This window comes from Aythya ferina (genome assembly GCF_964211825.1).
Source record: "Aythya ferina genome assembly, chromosome: Z".
NCBI lineage: Eukaryota > Metazoa > Chordata > Aves > Anseriformes > Anatidae > Aythya > Aythya ferina.
In genome coordinates this window covers 60727474-60749975 of record NC_140299.1, presented here as the reverse complement: position 1 = coordinate 60749975, position 22502 = coordinate 60727474, and the positions used below count along the sequence as shown (strand labels likewise).

At 39.6% G+C, this 22502-nt stretch overlaps 1 long non-coding RNA gene across 1 annotated transcript; it reads right to left on the bottom strand.

Moving 5' to 3' along the window:
• Positions 1-375: 375 nt before the first annotated feature.
• On the bottom strand, positions 376-12570 carry LOC311427684. Its single transcript, XR_014687485.1, has 4 exons — positions 12447-12570; positions 8278-8346; positions 2753-2901; positions 376-910 (listed from the first exon to the last, which is right to left on the bottom strand). It is a non-coding gene; the product is annotated as an uncharacterized lncRNA (long non-coding RNA).
• Positions 12571-22502: the final 9932 nt, after the last annotated feature.

Sequence of the window (22502 nt, the reverse complement as noted above, 5' to 3'; positions counted from 1 at the left end):
CAAGGAACTGTGACTGACATCTCAATGAATATTAAAATTATAAATTTTAATTTAATTTATTTTAATGACATTACAATTCTGAACTTAAATACGTGCAAACCTGTTAGATATGTACTGTTAATATAAGAAAAATATGAGTGTTTATGTCACAATACTCTAGAATGTGCATATGTGAAGGAATATTAGACCATCTCTTTTGTGTCTGTATAGATAATTTTCTGATAATCACAATAGGTATTGTCCAGTCTAACTTTAAATATCTCAGCTGGTGAGACAAGCACATACTTCTTTGAATAAGCTATTCCAGAAGATAAAGGTTTTTTTTTTTTTGTTTTTTTTTTTTTTCAAATTACTCTTAACTCCTTCTGTGTCACTGCTTTGTATTCTTTTATCTACCCAAAATACAACATAATTAACCTGTCCGTCTCTACATACAATAATATTCTTATATAGTTGACAAAGCAAATCCTTACAAAAAAGTCCCTACCATAAGAAATGTAACATAATTAGCTATAAATGAAGTTTCTTCCAATACAAATTCAATAGTAGTTTCCTGTTACTGATAAAGCATCAATCAAAAAAGTGGCATCAATCCAGTTCCTGGGGTCTTGTGTTGTTTTACTATTTTTTTCAGCCACTGCAGTCTCTCAGCTTCTATTAGTATTATAACAGTGCTAAAACTCAGAGTATGTTTCAAGTTCAGAACCTGTATTTCCATAGATGCAGAAGTACAGATGACCAACAATAGCTTCCCAGCGAACAGGAACATGCACCCAGGCTCAGCTGGGAACTCAGGAAACTGGGCATGGGGAGTAATGACAGCTCACAGAGGTTTACCACTTCTGCCAGAAGGAAAAAACTGCTTGATATCGTGTCTTCTCCACAAGCAGCCAGCCTTATTTTGTAGGACCTATGGAATAAAAATGCGTACAAGTACAAATATGTCTGATTCTTCACGTGAGAAATTCTGCATGCAGGTGGAGAAATCTTATCTGGTTACAGAAAAAGTTCAGAAACTATGGTTTTCAAACTTTCTGAAATGCAAATCAGAAATATCATGTTCCTAGACATTCAGTAACTTTTATTGCTCATTGGTGAATTTTGTTTGGTTTGTTGATTGGCTTCTGACATGAGTTTTCCATGCTGAATGCAATATGAAACTGCAACAGGATCATTGTTGGTATTTTGCATGACCTTTTCATTTCTAACAAATGCAGGCTACATTTTAATGGAGTTGTTCCTGCTCTGTCACATGAAACATGTGGCCCATAAACTGTACATTAATTTTTTTTTAATCATTTTCAACATTATTCCTTTCCAAGTCTCTGTTCATATGTACTTTATTTGTATTCAAATTACACTCTTTTCAGTATAACAGCCTGCAGTTTACAAGGGGAACCATTTTGCTAGTCTTCCAGCCATTGTACTAACCTTCCCAATGCCTCTGCTTCATATGTTAGTCTTCACTGATGCTTGCTTGCTACATTTCTGGGTCATTAATGAAGATGTGGACTAAAACTTGACATAATATTGATTTTGTCAGTGTTTTTCTTGAAACGTCTCCAACCTGATTCATTGACAGTTCATATTTTTCTTGTTTACCTATCAACAAATCATGACAAATTATTTTTCTTCCTTTCCAGTTAGATAAGTAGCTTGTATGTTTCAGTAACAATGGCATGCTGGAGCTGGGGATGTCTAATTCATTTCTTCCAGTGGAAGTTTAATTTGAATAGCCAGAAGAACAGACTTTCGTCATTGGAATAAAGTTACATAAACTGTAAATGGTTGTAACAGTGTGATATACAAATTACATCAAAATGGAAACCAAGCACCACCAGAATACTTGCATATTCTGTGTTTCCACAGGTCTAAAGATATCTCTTCCTCTGCCAGTAGTTGTGGAACCCAAATAAGTTAAATGCAGAGGCTTTTGTTTTAATTGGTTGATACTTACCAGTGCAATGTTGAATTTAGACACTTTGTCTGAATAACCTAGAGGATAATTCCTGAGCTCTAACAGTGAATTATTTATTACTGTACAAAACACAGTGATAAGGGTGGGTAAGACATAACTTAGACACTCTCCTTTTAGCACTCTGTGCTATGTGGTCTCTTCCAGTAACACACCTAAAAAGAAATTTGATATAGTATAACTTTTCCACAACATGGATTTTTTTCAGATCTTCTATTGTGGTTTAACTCAGCCAGCAGCTAAGCACTGCACAGATGTCCACTCACCCTACCCCTCCTCAGTGGGATGGGGGAATTGGGAAAAAAATGAAAGCTTGTGGGATGAGATAAAGACATTTTTTTTTTTAAGAAAATAAATAAAGAAAAATTACAATAATGACAATAGTACTACTACTAATAAGATGTACAAAACAAGTGATGAACAACGCAATTTCTCATCACCCACTGACCAATGACCAGACTATCCCCAGGCAGCAGGTCACCCCCTTCCTGGCCAGCCTCCCCATATTAATTGTTCAGCATGAGGCCATATTGTTCAGCATGATGTCATATGAATACCCCTTTGTCCACTTCAGATCAGCTGTCCCGGCTCTGTCCCCTCCCAGCTCCTGACATTAAGTCTACCAGAGGGGGTGCCAGGCTAGACCCGATGTTCATGAACAGAGAAGGACTGGTGGGAGATGTGGTGGTAGGGAGTTGTCTTGGGCAGAGTGACCATGACATGGTAAAGTTCTCTATTCTTGGTGAAGTCAGGAGGGGAGGTCAGTAAAACTGCTACCTTGGACTTCCAGAGGGCAGACTTTGAATTGTTCAGGGCACTGGTAGGGAGGGTCCCTTGGGAGTCAGTCCTCAATGGCATAGGGGCCCAGGAAGGCTGAAAGTCATAAGAGTGCAGGAGCAGGCTGTCTCCATGTGCTGTAAGATGACCTGGTGGGGAAGAAGACCAGCATGACTGAACAGGGAACATTTTGTGTATCTGGGAGAAAAAGAGAGTTTTTGTCCAGTGGAAGGCAACTCAGGGAGAGTACAAAGAAGCTGCCAGCATATGCAGATAAAAAATAATGAATGCCAAAGACCACTATGAACTCAGCCTGGCCACTATGATTAAGGATAACCAAAAATAAATAAATAAATAAATAAATAAATAAATAAATAAATAAATACATTAGTAGGAGGGCCAAAGAGAATCTCCATTCTTTACTGGATGCAGGGAGTAACATGACTACAGTGGATAAGAAAAAGGCCGAGGTTCTTAATGCCTTCTTTATATCTGTTTTTACTAGGCAGATCACTTATCCTCAGGGTACTCAGCCTCCCAGCCTAGAAGTCTGGGACAGGGAACAGAAGAATCCCCCCTCAGTTCAGGTGGAACAGTTGGAGACCTGCTACTCCACCTGTACTGTCACAATATTAATAAGTTGGTGTTTCATCTACATTATTCTCATTTGAAATCCCAAACGCTACACCATGCCAACTACTAGGAGAAATATTAACTCTCTCCTAGCTTACACAAGTACATCTTCATACTGAACCCAATTAATCTTCACAAAAGCTGTGTAACACTTTCACTTGCTCAGTAAACTTTGTGTTAACTGACTCCAGAAATAAATGCCTATGTTTCCTATTTATTTATTTTTATTTTTATATTTCATTTTTCACACTAGGTTAATAATTACCTTTGGTTTTGTATTTTAAAAAATCAATTATTTAATTTAGCATTAAGACTTTTTTGTTGTTGTTGTTCCTTCTATTTTGAAATGCCTAGGTTTGTTTCAGCCCTAAGTTTGTTGCTCCTTGGAGAGGCAGCCAGATTAAACTTATCCTTCTAGAAGATTTTAATGGACCTAATGAGAGATGTTATTTCCACCTCAAATGCATCTTTTTTAAGCAGGTAAAAACAAAGCTAATTCAGATGTAGGAGGAGGTTTGTTTTTTAAAAATACTAAATTAAAAAGAAGCATAGCATTTAATTTCTTTGCTGTGTAAAATCAAAAGTCATGTTGACCTTGGTACTTTGATATGGAGTGTAGAATAAGCAGGCTAGTTATTGCAGCAAAATAAACATCTGGGGAATAACTTTGTATTAAAAAATTAAAATTGCAGAATGGTTGTTTTCTCTATTAAGTTAGTTACCCCAGTTACTCTGGGGAGTTAACATGAATAAATATGACATTAAATTTTACTACATTATCAGATCCCACTATATAATGAAAATTCTTTAGTGGGAGCCTTAATCATAGGATAAATTTTCTAGACAATCGTAGAAACTTAGAATCATTTATGTTGGAAAAGTCACTTAAGATCATCAAGTCCAATTCTCAACCTGACCTACTAAGTCCCATCAGTAAACTGTGTTCCTTAATACCACCTTCACATGTCTCTTAATTACCTCCTGGCTTGGAGGGTCCACCACTTCCCTGGGCAGCCCATTCTAATTCTTGACCAAGAATTTCTGTGAATAATTTCTTCCTAACGTCCAACCTAAACCTCCTCTGGCACAACTTGAGAGTATTTCCTCATGTCCTATCACTTTTCACTTGAGAAAAAAAAAAAAAAGGCATACTCCTTTCCGGCATTTTCCTTTCAAGTAGTAGTAGAGAGCAATGAGGTCTCCTCTCAGCCTTCTCTTCTACAGACTAAAAATCCTAATTTCTTCAGCTTCTCCTCATAAGTCTTTTTCCCTAGTCTCTTCACCAGCTTTTTTGTTCTTCTCTACACATGCAACTCAATATCCTCTTACAAGGATAAAACTGAACATAGATTCCAGGTGTGGTGTCACCAGGTCAAGTACAGGGGAGCAATCGTACCCTAGTCTTGTTGGCCACACTATTTCTAAGGCAGACCAGGATGCGATTGATCTTGGCCATCTGGGAACACTGATGGCTCGTGTTCAGCCAGATGTTGACACACAGGTCCTTTTCTGTTGGGAAACTTTCCAGACACTCTTCCCTAAGCCTATACCACTAACAGCACCGGACTGTTATGACGCAAGTGCAGCACTTGGCATTTCTTCTCATTGAATGCCATGCAAACGGACTTGGCCTATCAGTCCAGCCTATCCAGGTCCCTCTGCAAAGCCTTCAAATCCTCAAGCATATCAACAGTTCTAATCTAACTTGATCTTGTTTGTGAACTTGCTAAGAGTGCATTTGAACCCCTTAACAAGAATGTTGATAAAAACGTTAAACAAACTGGCCCCCAGACTGCAGTCTAGGAGATGCCACTGGTGACCAGCTGCCAATTAGACTGAACTCCCTTCACTAGGATTCCAAGCCTGGCCACCCAGCCCGTTCTTCACCCAACAAGCCATACATATATCCAAGCCATGAGTAGCCAGTTCTTCTAGGAGAATACTGTGGGAAACAATGCCAAATGCTTTACTAAAAGAGATACACAACATCCACAAACTTTCCCTCATCTACCAAAGGCTCATCTTTGTCACAGAGGGAGATCAGTCAGTCAGGCAGGATCTGTCTTTCATAACCCATGTTTGGCGATCAAAGCTTCATATTCCTTCTTACAATAAGAGAAGTCCATGAATAATCTGTCATCCTGACCCTGGGAAATAGGCCCTATATACCCTCCTATACTCCATGTTATTTCTTTAAGTTCTCTTATCTCAGAGTTACAAAAACCTGCTTTCTTTGGATTCTATGATTGTAGAAAATCACAAAAGCATCCTGGATAAATAAGAGCATGCTTTTCTGAGCTTTTGCAATACTATCTCTAGCTGACTGTAAGTACCCATCAAGCCAAAACCACATTTCTGCCACTTTTACACTTCTGATAATGTTATAAAGCAGAGGGCAAAGAAAACAGCAAAAGAAGACAGAGTTTGGTGATCAGTCTTCATTTCTTGGAACATTTGGAGAAAGTTTTGCACAAAACTCAAAAATACTAGAACTTATTAGTTTATTCTCACTAAAACTTCTGAATACCATTTTATTTTTAATGGCCATACTACAGTCTAGTTTGTATTTTCAGATTAAATTCTGAATAAGAACGCTTTGCCAAGCCACAAGTCAGATGACTTTTTTTTTTTTTTCCAGATTGTAATGCGAGGAACCCTTTAGCACATGCAGAAATAATGAAAGTAGTGCATTCAAATATTTTTTAAATGTTTGAGAGAGAATATATACTTTTTAAAAAATTATTATTTTTTTCTTTTATTTTCTCTTACTGCCAAGAGTAAGAACAGTTTTTGAGATAACTAAGACAAAATGTCCAAGCAGGATTTTATTTATTATTATTTTTTATTAATCATTTTTAAGACTGAAATTATCTGGCTGTCCTTTTAAACTATAATTTCCATATGGCAGTCAAGGAAATTGCAGCATACAGGCAGCAAGCTTAGGGTCAGTTATATACAGGTTGATTTTCCATTTCCCAAGTAAGAGTCACCTTATTCTAAAAATAGTAGAAGTAGCTTTCAAGGACAGGTTGAGTACAAAGATCTTATTCCATGTACCGCTGCTTAGTTCAGTTACAAAAGGAACTTCAGAAACAAACACAGACACATAAGGATCTTCTGCAACACCTAAGGAAGCCAATGAAAAGACTTAATTAGTTCAATGAATTATAAAACCATGCACAAGTATTTTCTATACATTTAGTATTCTGAATGTATCTAATTTAGAAAGCCTGCAGAAAATGCAGGGATATTTAAATGCTTTAAAAACCAGAAAGAAAAAAGGAGCACAATGTACAGGATATATATATGTATTTATTAGAAAGCACTGTAATTATACTGTGGTTATTCATTAATAAAATCAAAGATCAATGACTTGATTACTAGTACCTGCTGGCATGCCTTTTACCTTTATTTTTAGTCATCATATTTTGATTCTAAATTTTATTGACCCTGGAATTATTCTCATTCATATGTTGTACAGTCTAATTGTGTGAATAATGATAATTTACAGGTGTGAAAAGGAGAACTATAATTGTCCTGTAATGGTAGTTTAAGGACACTTTAATTGCAGTAAGTTCATACATTGCAGATCAGAATTAAGTGAATAATGAATGAAAATCAGAAGAAAGAGAAAATTTCCTTTCTACACAACTTACTTCCCTTGGTTATTTTATTCTATTTATTTTTTTTCCCATTCTTTTACTGATTGGCACTGAAAGAGTGATTAAAGGCCTGAAAAGAAATTAACTCTTACTAGAATAGTCTGTATTTTGAAAGTCTATTAGGAGAAAGAATTTAGATATATAAATTTCAGACACATACAGGACCTAAAAATGTGCATAAACATTCCTGTTTATTTTGCAGAGATTATATACACAGATCAATATAGACTGGTCAAGGTAAAAGAAAAAAACATTTTTAAGGGATATCACTTCATACTCTACACAAGGTCCAAGAACATTACGCATGATGCTAAGATACTTTATTTTAAGTCACTTGCTCCAGACCCTTCCTACACTTAGGAAGCTTTTATTGATGTTGAATCTTTATCTCCCTTCTAATTTAAACTCTTTTGTTTGTTTGTTTGTTTTAAATCCAATACACACTGAATACAACAATTTGCTACCTTCTTCTTTCATCTCAATTAAGGGTTCCTTCTTCCAGACTCAAGAACCCCAGTTCCTTTTTTTTTTTTTTCATTTTTTTTTCTCAGAAGGTATCTTTTCTAGGTCTCCGTTAATTTTCATGTCTGAAATCTCACCACTACTAGTCTGGACAAGTGTTTTCCCATATTGTATAGGTTTACTGCTTTGTACATATCTCTTTATATGGTATTTGACCATTTTGCAATGATATACTGATGACTAAAGCACAACAGGTGAGCCTTAGCAGCTACAAGTTATTTTCTGCAGAACTGCTTCTCATTCCTTGTCAGTGCAGCTGATTATTTCTACCTGCTTCACATGAGCTACTTTTTATTTCTCTTATCTGACAAGGTCATTGGGTATACTTATCTTGTCTTGTAAAATACATACATTTCCTGTTGTGGTACGACCTGAAAATGTAGCAATCTTTTTCTCCATCAGACAAATCGCTAATGGAAATATTGAGTAGTATTGGATTTGGGACAGACTCTGTAAGATCTTGCAACATGCCTCTAGTCTGACTCTTTGAGGAGTGAATCACCTCTAATTGCAGTTTTACCTATTGAATGTTTTATTGTAATTCTTGTTACTCATCCATTTATATCTTGCTGATTTTCCAGCTATTTTCTCTTCTTTTTCTCTTACTGAGCTCTTTCATTTTGTCATATAAGTTGCGTTCCATCTCTGCATTCCTGACTGGTTCATCTTTACTTATCAGAATCAAATCTAGAAAAACCCCAACCATACCTGTGATCTTTTGATGAAGCTGTGCTGTGTTTGTACAGTGTCCGGTACACTGAGAAAGGCTCATGGGTGCTATAAAAAAAAGTATGAAGAAGAACATTATTCTGATTTGTTGCAGATTACGTGAAATGTTAATCCAAAAGTTTAAGACACATTAGTTATTTTCTCTATAAAAGAGTTTTATTTGTTCAAAGATTACTTTTGTGAGGGTTTTCAAGAATCATCTTGTTTTATTTGTCAGATATTCTTTATTGAAACAAATTAAAAGCTATTATTAACCTTACTATTTCTCTAATGGTTCTATGTCTCCTAAGTTATTTTCCATGCAGCAATGTTGGTGACATCTGCCATGAAGAAATGTATGTGTTGTTCCTTGGATCCTTATTCTAAAAAGATGCACTAATGATACTTGCCTTAAGAAAACATTATAAGAATCAACTTCATGTCATCGCACTTGATGTGAATGTGTAAATTCAGTTTTATTTCCTCTTAAGAAAGAAAAATATTGTTAAAATTTGAGACTTCCAAAACAAGAAGTTAAGAAACACTCGCTGAAATCTCTGTACCTCCAATGTCATATTAATATTTGCTGGTCTATTTTCCAAAGCTTTTCATTCTGTTTTTTTTTTATTTTCTTTTTTCCCTTTTCCTTTTCCTCTTCCTCTTCCTCCTCTTTTCCTTTTCCTTTTATCCAAGCCACATATCCACAGCACACAACTCAGATTGAGTTGAACAACCACAGTAGAGACTGGTGATCACTTGTGAAATATTTCAGCAAAACAAAAGGGAAAGTGGAGAAATATTTAATTATTTGTTAATTACAGAAGTACCCAACTATCTCATGGATATTTATGATGTACTTATAGTGAAAGGCAAAAAGTGCAAAAGAATGTATTGCTATGAATCCAAGGTTGAAGAATGATTAGAGAGAGGTGAATGACCAGCTTAAAGATGATTTGGGGTTTCAAATTTCTGTAAGGCCCTGAAAATTTAATAAACCAAAACCAAAGATAAAACAAATGTTTCTGAAAATTATGATGTTCTGTGGCCAAATTCTGAGAAAAGATTAAACTGTTTTAACCCCTTGCATCATTAAAATATTAAAAATTTCACACATATGGTTTTGCTATAATAAGTTGCCTCCCACCAAGTGAGCTGTAGTAAATTATTATGTGTGTGCTCCTAGCTTAAACGTTTGTGAGAAAATTCGATTTAGTTTAAGTGTGTATGAAAAACACTGTTGCTGGTTTACATCTGACATGAAGGATGACAAGGCAATAAGATAATTAGAGCAAAGAAACCTATGTACAACTGGAGAAATCAGAATTTTTAAAACAGTTGTGTCCCCTTCCTACCAGTCAAAAGGAAAATGTTGCCTTTTAAGTATCAGTAAACGATGAATGAGAATGAATAAACTGTCCTAGTCCACCTATCCTGAAACAGGCAGATGGTCTTACTCAAATATGAAATTGTTCAAATAAAAAGAGAAGGATGTTTTTGTTAAACTATAGCAACTTTCATTAGGATAAAGATATTGGGTTAGAAATGACATCACTGGTGATTTTAAGCTTTTTCCCCAGGCTTGAATAGATAGCAAAGACTTTTCCATATATCATCGTATAATGAGTCTGTAGAGTACCTATCACACTATTGGTGTTATTACACATTGAAAAGTACTGCAGAAATAAGTTTTTGTTTGTTTTTGTCTAACTAAAGAATAATAGAATGAGCTGACAGGATCAGGCAACAAGCTCCAACAAGACTCCAACAAGCCTTGGTCCTGTAACTCATGTTGAAGGCTCTCAAGTCATCCTTCTAGACCAAGAGTCATGGAAAACCTGTACTGGACAAGCTTTACAACAAAGTTGCACAACTTTCCAGGTAGAAAATGCACGCAGCCTTAGATAGGCATTGGAAATGTATGAAAACTTCCGAGACATATCCTGGAAATACAGACATACCTTGAGCTGGAAAGGGATGGGGAGCAGATCGTGGCCCTCACAGTCCACAAAGAAATGTTTTGTGACCTGTTACAGCACTTAGATGTACACAAGTTGATGGGGCCAGATGGGATCCACCCAAGGGTACTGAGAGAGCTGGTGGAAGAACTGGCTAAGTTGCTTTCCATCACTTATCAGAAGTCCTGGCTATCAGGGGAGGTTCCAGTCAACTGGTGGCTAGCAAACATGACACCCATCTACAAGAAGGGCCAGAAGGTAGAACCAGGAAACTACAGGCCTGTTAGTTTGACCTCAGTGCCAGGACAACTCATGGAGCAGATTATCCTGAGTGTCATCACGTGGCACTTACAGGACAACCAGACGATTAGGCCCAGTCAGCATGGGTTTATGAAAGGCAGGTCCTGCTTGGCGAACCTGATCTTCTTCTATGACAAAATGACATGCTTAGTGTATGAGGGAAAGGCTGTAGATGTGGTTTACCTTGACTTCAGCAAGGTTTTTGGCATGGTTTCCCACAGCATTCTCCTAAAGAAACTGGCTGCTCGTGACTTGGACTGGCGTACACTTCATTGGGTTAGCAATTAGTTGGGTAGACAGGCCCTAAGAGTTGTGGTGAATGGAATTAAATCCAGTTGGAGGCTAGTCACTAGTGGAGTCCCCCAGGGCTCAGTACTAGGGCCAGTTCTCTTTAATGTCTTTATTGATGATCTGGATGAGGGGATTGAGTGCACCCTCAAAAATTTGCAGAAGACACCAATTTAGGTGCGTGTGTCAATCTGCTCGAGGGTAGAAAGGCTCTGCAGGAGGATCTGGATAGGCTGGACTGATGGGCTGAGGCCAACTGTATGAAGTTCAAAAAGGCCAAGTGCCAAGTTCTGCACCTGGGGTGTAACAACCCCAAGCAGCGCTACAGGCTGGGAGATGAGTGGTTGGAAAGCTGCCAGGCAGAGAAGGACCTGCGAGTATTGGTTGATAGTCAGCTGAATATGACCCAGCAGTGTGCTCAGGTGGCCAAGAAGGCCAGCAGCATCCTGGCTTCTGTAAGAAGCAGTGTGGCCAGCAGGGCTAGAGAAGTGATCGTCCCCCTGTATTCAGCTCTGGTGACGCTGCACCTCGAGTACTGTGTTCAGTTTTGGGCCCCTCGATACAAGAAGGACATCGAGGTGCTCAAGCAAGTTTAGAGAAGGGCAAGGAAGCTGGTGAAGGGACTGTAGAACAAGTCTTACGAGGAGTGACTGAGGGAGCTGGGATTGTTCAGTCTGGAAAAGAAGAGGCTCAGGGGCAACCTTATTGTACTCTACAGGTACCATAAAAGAGGATGTAGCAAGGTGGGGGTTGGTCTATTCTCCCACATGCCTGGTGACAGGATGAGGGAGAATGGGCTAAAGTTGCACCAGGGGAGGTTCAGGTTGGATATTGGGAAGAATTTCTTTACCAAAAGGGTTGTTAGGCATTGGAATAGGCTGCCAAGGGAAGTGGTTGAGTCACCATCCCTGGAGGTTTTTAAAAGATGTTTACATGTAGAGCTTAGTGATATGGTTTAGTGGAGGACTTGTTAGTGTTAGGTCAGAGGTTGAACTAGGTGATCTTGGAAGTTTCTTCCAACCTAGATGATTCTGTGATTCTGTGAACTTTTGGCTCAGTTAGATAATGACGGGACAAGAGGAATGACTTTAAAATAAGAGGGGAAATTTATATTAGCAGTTAGAAGGAAATTCTTCACTCAGAGTGTGGTGAGGCACTGGAACTGGTTGCCCAGAGAGGTTGGGGATGCCTCATCCCAGGAGGTGTTGGATGAGGACCTGGGCAACCTGATGGGTGGCATTGGTGCCCATGGCAGGTGTGTTGGAACTAGATGATCTTTAGAGTCCCTTAGAACCTGAGCCATTCTATTATTCTATGAAAATAAATATTTGTATAGACAACTTACAGTAAACATATCTGACAGAAGTTAGTGAGAAATATATTTTCAGCAGTAAATGTTTGAAAATTTCCATCTCACAGTAGATATAAAAGATATGAACAGAGGACAGAGCATCAATTGATCTTGTAACTTAATCTGAAGGAGAACAGAGTAGAAGGTCAAAAGGTATGGAAAATCTTGAAAAGCTCTAGAAATCATGGGTTACAGCTAAATAAGCACAGACACACACAGATATTATTTGTAATTGAAATAACATGTCTCAGTGAAAATGAATTTAGAGCACTTACCGAGGCGATCGACTCTGGGGCAGACGCATTCTGTAGCGCAGTGGGGGATCGGGACAGGCAGAGCTTTTTATTCCAGCATCAAGGCCACTCGAACCAGCCAAGGGAGCCGCCAGGACCCGGCAGCCCTCGCGAGGGAGGCTGATGAAGCGTAGGCAGAGCCAGCAGCGCCCCCTCCCCTGACCTTCAAAAGCAGCCCCTAGGGAGCCTGAGCAACCAGGAGTGTGGTGACCAGGATGGGCAAACAGGGTGTGGTGCGTCAGAAGGGAGTGGCGCGGCAGTTCATGCAGGTAGGGCGCGCTCAGGTGGGGTGGAGCATCCCTCCCTGCTCAGGAGAACAGCTCGTCTTTCAGCTGTCTGCCTGTAGCTAAATCACCATGGTCTGCACTAGGCAGAAAGCTCTTTCTTGAAAGTCTATGATGACCCAGACTGAGTGCCTGCTCAAAAATGGGGCAGTTCAGGTCTCTGGATGCAGGGAGTGTCTGAGCCTGTTTCTGCCCTCAGAGGGCGGCAGAGACACCATGTGTGTGAGGTGCTAGCAGGTGACAGAGCTCAAGGAGGAGGTGGAGAGGTTGAGGGTCATCAGGGAGTGTGAGCAGGAGATAGACTGGTGGAGCAACTCCCTGCCAGGCCTGAAGGAGAGGTACTGGGCTGAGACGCCCCAAATGGGGGTGGGCCCCCTGCCCTATCACAGTCGGGCAGACAGAGGGGACATGGAATTTGAGCAGGAATGGAGACAGGTCCCTGCTCGACCTTGCAGGGAACACCCCCCCCCACCTTCCCAGGTGCCCTTACACAACAGGTTCGAGGCCCTGGAGCTTGAGAGTAAGTGGGGCACAAGTGTGCTGGGGAGCAAGCTCTCTGTGCTAATTACCAGGGCTTTAAACTAGGTTTGATGGGGGAAGGGAGGGGATCTAAAAGTGACAGAGAGGGGCTGGGGGAAGTTTTCACTGCTGTCACTGTTGAAGGTAGTAGGGAAAAACTTCCGAGTTGTCCCATAGGATCATCCTAGGGTTCCTCTGAGAAGGTGATGATCCCGATACCTCATCTGGAATTTTCTTCTTCTTGCACCCCTCCAGGGGTAACTGTGCCTGCTGCTTCCCTAAAGTGCCTGTATATCAATGCATGGAGCATGGGAAATAAACAGGATGAGCTTGAGATCTGTGTTTGGTCGCAGGGCCACGATCTCATTGCAGAGATGTGGTGGGACAGCTCACACAACTGGCACACTGCCATGGAGGGCTATGTTCTTTTTAAGAAAGACAGGCTGGGGAAGCAAGGGGGTGGGGCTGCCCTTTATGTGAGGGAGCAATTAGAGTGTACCCAGCTCCAGCTGGGGGAGGGTGATGGACAAGTGGAGCACTTGTGGGTGAGAATTAAGGGGTGGGCTGGTATGGGGGACACAGTTGTTGGGGTATACTACAGGGCACCAGATCAGGAGGAGAAGGTTGATGAGGCCTTCTACAAGCAGCTGGTAGTAGCCTCAAGATCACGGGTGCTGGTTCTCATGGGGGATTTCAATTTTCCAGACATTTGTTGGCTAAGCAACTCAGCCAGGTACGCACAGTCCAAACAGTTCCTACAATATGTTGAAGACAATTTTCTGATGCAGGTGGTGGAAGAGCCGATGAGGAGGGGGGTGCTCCTGGACTTTGTCCTTACCAGCAGGGATGGACTTGTTAGGAATGTGAAGGTCAGGGGTAGCTTGGGGTGCAGTGACCATGAGATGGTGGAGTTCAAGATGGAACTTGGTGGAAGAAGTAAGGCTAAAAGCAGGATTTCAACCCTAGACTTCTGGAGAGCCAACTTCAACCTCTTCCAGGACCTGCTTGGGAGTATCTCATGGGCTAGGTTGCTAGAAGGCAAGGGTGCATGTGAGAGCTGGACTACATTTAAACAGCACTTCTTCCAAGCTCAGGATCGGTGCATCCCTAGGAGTAGGAAATCAGGGAAGGGGGACAGGAGACCTGAGTGGACAACCAAGGAGCTTATCGATAAGATCAAACAGAAAAGGAAGGTTTATGAAATGTGGAAAAAGGGGCTGTCCTCTTGGGAGGAGTATAAAGGTGTTAGGGCCTGCAGGGATGCGACAAGGAAGGGTAAAGCCCACCTAGAGATGATTCTTGAAAAAGAGATAAAAGATAATGAGAAGTTTTTGTTTGTTTGTTTGTTTTTTGGTTTTGTTTTTTAAGTATGTAAAAAGTAAAAGGAAGGCTAGGGATAATGTGGGACCCTTGCTGAACGAGGGGGATGTCCTGGTAATGGGAGATGCCAAGAAGGTGGAGATACTGAATGCTTTCTTTGTTTCAGTCTTTGCTTCAAGGACTCCCCCCAGGACTACTCAACTGTGGCAGGAGAAGAAAGGGTCTGGGAAATGCAGGGCTTCACCCTGATTGATGAGAGAGTGGTGCGGGAGTGCCTGAGTGGGCTCAACGCACACAAATCCACAGTACCGAAGGGATGCATCCACGTGTGCTAAGGGAGTTGGCAGGGGTGATTGCTGAACCACTCTCTATCATCTTTGAAAGGTTCTGGAGAACGCGTGAGGTGCCTGAAGACTGGAGGACAGCCAATGTCGCTCTGATCTTCAAGAAGGGCAAGAAGGAGAACCCGGGAAACTACAGGTCAGTCAGTCTCACCTCTGTCCCTGGAAAGGTGTTGGAACAGCTTGTTCTGGGTGCCATCTCCAAGCAATTGGAAGAGAAGAAGGTTATGAGGGGTAGTCAGCATGGATTCACCAAGGGGAAGTCGTGCTCGACCAACCTCAGGGTTGAGAAATGTCTGACTGGCCAAGCTCAGAGGGTAGTGATCAGTGGTGCAGAGTCCGGGTGGAGACCTGTGACTGGCGGTGTTCCCCAGGGGTCAGTGCTGGGTCTAGTCCTGTTCAACATCTTCATCGACAACCTTGATGAGGGAATAGAGTCTGTCCTCAGCAAGTACACTGATGACACAAAGCTGGGAGGAGTGGCTGACACACCAGAAGGCTGTGCTGCCATTCAGTGAGACCTGCACTGGCTGGAGAGATGGGCAGGAAGAAACCAAATGAGGTTTAATAAGAGCAAGTGTAGAGTCTTGCACCTGGGAAGGAACAACTACACATATCCGTAAAAGCTGGGGGACGACTGTGGTGGTTTTACCGTGTTGGGCAGCTAAACCCCACAACCGCTCTCTCACTCCCCCTCCTTTAGATAAGGAGGGGGAGAAGTAAAGCAAAGAACAACTCACGGGTTGAGATAAGGATAATTTAATTAAAGGGAAATAATTATAATAATTAAATAAAGACTACCATGAACTAAACAATTTAACTAAGGGGAAATAAAAGGGAAAGGGGAAAAAGGGAGGAAAACAAACCAACAAAATAAATGAAAGCTATATGGAAGTGCAGAGGAAAGAAATTACTCTCTACTTCCCACAAATGAGCGATGATTGACCACGTCCTTGAAGCAAGGCCTCAACGCACGCAGCCGGTGTTCGAGAGGAGGACCGACGTCTTCTCAACGAGAGCCCACCCCTCCCCTCTTCTTCCTGTTTCCACCTTTTATTGCTGAGTGTGACACCACATGGTATGGAATATCCCTTTGATTGGTTTAGGTCAGCTGCCCTAGTGATGTTTCTCTCCTCACTTTTTTGCCCACCCCCTAGGAGGGTTAGAGAAAGGCCCAATGCTGTGCCACTGCTGCTCAGCAGTAGACACAACACTGGTGTGATAACACTGCTGTTCCAGCTACAAGTACAGAGTACGGCACTGAATGGGCTGCTGCCGGGAAAGTTAACATTCCAGCCAGACCCAGTACAACGACCTGCCGGAGAGGAGCTCTGAGGAGAAGGACCTGGGGGTCCTGGTGGATGACAGGTTGACCATGAGCCAGCAGTGTGCCCTCGTGGCCAAGAGGGGCAATGGGATCCTGGCGTGCATTAAAAGGAGCGTGGCCAGCAGGTCAAGGGAGGTGATCCTCCCCCTCTACTCTGCCCTGGTCAGGCCTCACCTGGAGTACTGTGTCCAGTTCTGGGCTCCTCGGTACAAAAAAGACAGGGATCTCCTGGAAAGAGTCCAGCGGAGGGCCACAAGAATGATGTGGGGCCTGGAGCATCTTCCCTATGAGGAAAGGCTGAGAGACCTGTGTCTGTTCAGCCTAGAGAAAAGAAGACTGGGAGGGAGGTGTGGGGTTTGGAGGGATTTAGAGGGATTTGGCCAACCTCTTTTCAGTGGTTTGTGGGGACAGGACAAGGGGCAATGGCCACAAGATGGAGCACAGGAAGTTCCGCGCTAACATGAGAAAGAACCTCTTCATGGTGAGGTTGACAGAGCACTGGAATGGGCTGCCCAGGGAGATTGTGGAGTCTCCTTCTCTGGAGATATTCAAGGCCTGTCTGGACACCTACCTGGGCAGCCTGCTCTAAGGAACCTGCTTTGGCAGGGAGGTTGGACCCAATGATCTTTCAAGGTCCCTTGCAACCCCTTCAATTCTGTAATTCTTTGAATACACAGACAAAATACATTAAGGTTATTGCCACTGTTACTAGTCCCCTTTTCTGTGCTCATAATGCATATCAGTATTACTAAAACTTGTATTAAGGGTAGGTGAAGATCTTTTCTTGAAAAGAAACTGTTTCAGCAGTATTTTTAAGTATTAACCTTACATTCCTTTCGTAATGCAGTTTCTTTTAGAAAGCTGTCAGAAACTATTGTGTATATAAAATATTGTTTACAACCTTTTAACTTCTAACAATATTTGTACAACTGCACTTTGCCATATAATACATGTTTGCTAGACTTTGACATATTTGGTAAAGCATTAATGCTACGTAGGATGCTATACAGAATATGGAAAGCCAAAATGCTTTCTCTGAGAACTTTCATTGTAACAGGACAAATGGGTAACAAAGAAGTGCTTCTAACTATGAGGTGCAGAATACATTGTGTAATTTTATAATTTACTGAAACTTTGCATTGCAGAATGCAAATTACAAAGCTTGTGGTTGTACAGGCTACTTACATTTTCAGACCTCGATATTTAAAATTACACTTTCATCTGTAACAAGTTATTTTAAAGGCTCTGGTAGGATAATGTTGTTATGCTAGGAGCTTTTCTGAGTTTCATTTTATTATCAGCAATTTACATATGTTGACACAGTAAGTTATTTGCTGAAGAGGCTAAAATTCATCTATGCTTACTGACTTTGCAGTGCCTTCCTGCTTCTACCTTTCACAGCACTCTAACAACACCTACCTCTTTTTTTTTTTTTTTTTTTTTTTTTTTTTTAATTAGTTTCAGGGAAATTTCATGAAGATAGAGACAGTTGATTGTCTTTTTTCTTCCAGGTCTTCATCATATAAGTAAGAGTCAGAATCTCCAGCACTACAGTTAAGAGAGTTCTTTTCATTTTCAGAAAAGTTAATGTGCAGAAGAACATTTCTTATTTAAAAAATGATTGATTTAGGACTTGTTTTTCCTCTTGTTGAACTAGAACTATACTGAGGTGAAATACTTACAAGCTGAAATTACTCTATAATATCCTAATTTTAGTGCAGTGAGCTATTTTAAATTATCAGTGATTCCCTCTCCCCCCCCCCAAAAAAAATGATAAAAATAAACTAAAAATATTTCTCCAAGTCTTTCCAATTCCTAATGATATTTCAGTCTATTTAAAAGAAAATTTAAAAAATATATTTTTTTCCTGATTAAACACTTCCGCTACCTAGCTTTTTAATATCTTTGCCAGAATAACACTTGCTGAATAGTCAAGGGCATAATTTTTCAATAATTTTAGGATACCATTTTTGATAGCTGTCATGAGGTCACCAACAGCAGAACAGAAGAGTGCTGTGTGATGCTGTAGGAATCCTGGATGAATAGTTCTGGAACAGTCAAGTTTCCAAGCAAATGTCTAGATATGATTATTAAACTGCAGTCCACTTTTTATGACAATCCAACATATTGCCATCTGTCTTTATAAACAGATTGGGGTGGTGGTGGTGGGGGGAGTGAATTAGCTGTGTGACATTTGATTGTGATAGGTTCTTTTTACAAATATTCTTCAAGAAGCCTGTAGCAGAGTTTAAAACAACAAGAAAAGAGCCATATGGCTCACTTATTTAATCATCAATGGCTTTTAAAAGGAATTGTGACTTGCAGGAATATAGTTAAGTGAACATTTTTATAATTTGCAATTACTCTATTAAAGCAAATCACTGTTGGATTTATGGGTTTTCTCTCATGCTTCTGACATATTGCTCTTCATTGAGAAAAGCTTTAGAGCGTACAAAGAGAATGTTTGTGTGAAACATTTTTTTTCATATATTTATGAAATAGGGCATTCTGAGAATCTTCATCATGACCCAAATATTAGACTTTGTAAAAAAAAAAAAACAAAAACAAAAACAAACAAACAAAAAAGAATTCAATTATGTTGTGTTAATATGTACAGTAATGCAGGACTGTTTTCACGTATCTTTCCTGCTAGATGTAGGTCTGACACCAGCTTTCCCATTCTTTCCCATTCTCTATGCAGTCATAAAGCAGCAAAAGAAATGCATGGAGATTCAGTATCATTATAAGACTTGTAATATTTCTTGCTTTGGTAAGCCAACCTCCATGCTATCCCACTCCTCTGCCCCCTGCCCCTTTCCCATTTCCCATAGCAACTTTGAAATATGTAAATGTTTGGCTGAAACCTCCCCTATCATTTTTAAGAGAATTGTTAAGGAGGGCCATCTGTTCCCATTCATTTTGAGATTGAGACTAAAGTTTCCTTCCTGGAATTTGAAACCTCCATGGAATTGATCCAAACTCTTAATAGACCATGTATCTCCTAATCTTTGTTCAACTCTCTCCTCAAATTCTGTTCTCCATCTCCTGTCTGTTCCTTCGTGAAGTATAACACTGTGGGCGGACAGGCTTCTTCGTAGTTCCTGCCATCTGGAACAGACTTGTGCCTTTCTACTCCATTTCATCAGTGGTAGCTCCACTCAAAAAACAACAACAACAACAAATACACAACAAAACAACAGCAGCTCCCCCCCCCCCCCTTTTTTTTTTTTTCTGGGATCATTAATTTATTGTCTCCTCTGTTACTTAAATGTGTTTATTTCTCTTACTACCTATTTTTGTCTATTACTTTTGATATGATAACAGCTTATTGAAATCTGTAAAATTTGTTCCAGCTTATTGTCTATGTATAACCCACTAGGAACAGGATAGGATTGTGTACAGCATTTGCTCATTCTTATGCTTTGCATGATATCTAGTTCTCAACTAATTCATCTTCCAATGATTGTTTTGTGATCCCTCCCTATGATTATCTGCCACTCCATAATGCTCTTCTTTATTGCTTCTGTTTGCCACTCTGTTATCTATGCATTTGGTTTAGAATATATGACTGAAGGAAGAAATTAGTTAAATGCAACTATTTATGCTTCCATTAAACATTTCCAGTATCCTTAGTGATAGGTGTGAATTTGAAGTCTTCTTTAAACACTAGTAGGGTCTGACTAGACTAGAGGAATGCAAACATGATATTGTGCCTTTTTAATTTGCTTGAAGTAGATTAGTCATCTTCAAATTATTATATACTGTGCTTGAAAGTTCTGGGTCAAATTCTGCTACTGTGACACTGGCAAAGTATAATGCTATCAAAATCTTGGTAATTACATTCATGCTTCTGTGTGCTAGCTTTACATTTTCCCAGGCTGTGCCTCAAGCCACACATGATCACAAATGTTTGGGTAATGGAGCTGTTTCTTGTAAATTGATAGTTTTCAGCTGGAAAAACAAACAAACAAACAAACAGATTAAACAAAACTTCAGCCTTATTTAGAGCACTGATTTGAGTAGAAACATGTACACAACACTGTTCAAGCCCAAAATGATTAAGTTAAGAAATGCAGAAACAATGGTTTTGGAACTTTTCAGAATGATTCACTAACACTACTAACATACATAAATAAGTGCTGTTTCTTACTTGTTTTTTTTTTTAAATTATAATTATTATTTTTCCACAGATAGACAAGTTTGCTGGACTGATGGGCAAAAGATTATGTATGCAAATTTTATTTCCACTAGCTTTAAGCTATGCATGTTTTGTATTTAAATAAGGTATGTATGTTCCAAGTTCCTCTAAATTTGAACAAGAACCAATAACTTTCTCAGTTTATATCTCTAATTCTGAATATTTCAAATGCAAACACCAAAAAATCCTCTAGGCCTCTTGTTTGAGTCAAACATAATTATGCAGTGGCCTCTACTAATAGCTGTCTAATCCAGTCATCCAGAAAGGTGTTCTGTTCCTCCTTATGAATTACTAAGTATGCGGTAGTCAGGATGTTTTCAATGTCAGTTAACAATGCTGAGAATCTTTCAGAAAGCATTTTAGCATGGTGCAGGCTTAAGTTGTTAGAAGACTAACAACTGCATGCTTTGACTAAGCTGCATGCTTTGTGCAAAATATTCATTTTACTGGTTTGAAGTGAACCTTAAAAAAAAACACACACAAAAAAAAAACAACAACAACAAAAAAAAACACCAGTTAATGTTTTGAAACACAGGAAGATGTTTAAGGATGACTAGTCTACATTTTGTGCTTTTGATATACTGAGTGCTCTTAGAGTTCACCCAATTTCCCTCTCTGTTTGAAATTAGAGTGGGATTGCTGTTTTGTTGTTGTTGTTATTGTGTTTTTGTTGTTGTTGTTTGTTTTGTTTTGTTTTGTTTTTTCTTGTAAGAGCTGAAGAATTTTTAAGTGAGATGATTTTAAAACAAATATTTTTGTATTCTTGGAAACTGGAATGGAGTCTTATTTCCATTAATAACAGGCATAAGTCTCCTCTAACCTCCCCCTGAGTCTTCCCTCCTTTGTTCCACACGTATATAATGGTTTTCTTGGACAAACTCGTTTTTGGTATCTTATGCCAACAAAATCCATAAGCTGAGAGATTTGATTCCTCTGTTTCAAAATTAAATATCCCCTGTAGGAGGTCTCAAATCACTAAGCCAAATTTTTTGCATCTCTGCTCACCACAGTTTGAAAGCACATTTTGCTGGTACTGTAAAAAATCTTCCCTTTAATAAAATGCTTCTATTTCTTTGTGACACTCTGAACCATATTCATCTGATAGCAAAACTGTTACATGTTTCATGCAGCAAAATATAATTACAGATGAAGAGCTATCTTGTGTTATTCACTGTGGAATAGTTTACAGTTTAGTTGTGATCTGCGATGACCTCAGTGGAGATATGAGTCAGGAAGGTCTACAGCACACACTATGGAAAGTGTTACAGGAAGAGAAGCATGGTGAAAAGGGCAGCCAAGGTATGCACATAGCTGTGGAAATCACCCCTTTGCTATGCTGATTGCAGTTTTTCAGTGATTTGTACTTATTTATTTATTAAATATATAAATGCAGGTAGTTTCAATTAAACGGGTTATTAAATAAATAAATGCAGGTAGTTTCAATTAAAAGGGTATCTTCTACATCATAACTAGCAAGGTTACTGGTATGCATGCTGTTAGCCTATTTTAATTCTTGTTGAAACATAGAAATAGTTTATTTAACAATTGATGTAAACTGTTTACAGCTTAGGTGACCTATTTTAGATTTGCTTTGTAGGAGACTCTACTCTGGACTTTAAATCTCCAGAGAATTCAGTTGCATTTTTACAAGAGTACCATACTATTCAAAAGCAACATTAAATTAATAAAGAGTTTTTCATACTTGCTTACTGTCAAGAAATTAGAAGCTAACTGATATTTTTATATTCTGCTGATATTTATAATGGCAGAAGAACAAATTGGTGTAAAATTAGCTTTTTTACAAGTTGCTGCTCAAAGTGAAAAATTACACACACAAAGTGTTTCCTAGAGTCCTGTGTAGCTATAGAAATCCCTGCCAAGCCTCCACTGACTATAGTACTGTGGTGTTACATCTTGCCTTTCCTGTGGTGTTATTGGGAAAGTCCATTTTACTTGCAGTTCTCTTGTGCTAGTAAATTGTTCAAGAATACAGAGCCAGAGGAAGAGAGGCATGTGTGTATACATATATATATATATATATATATATAT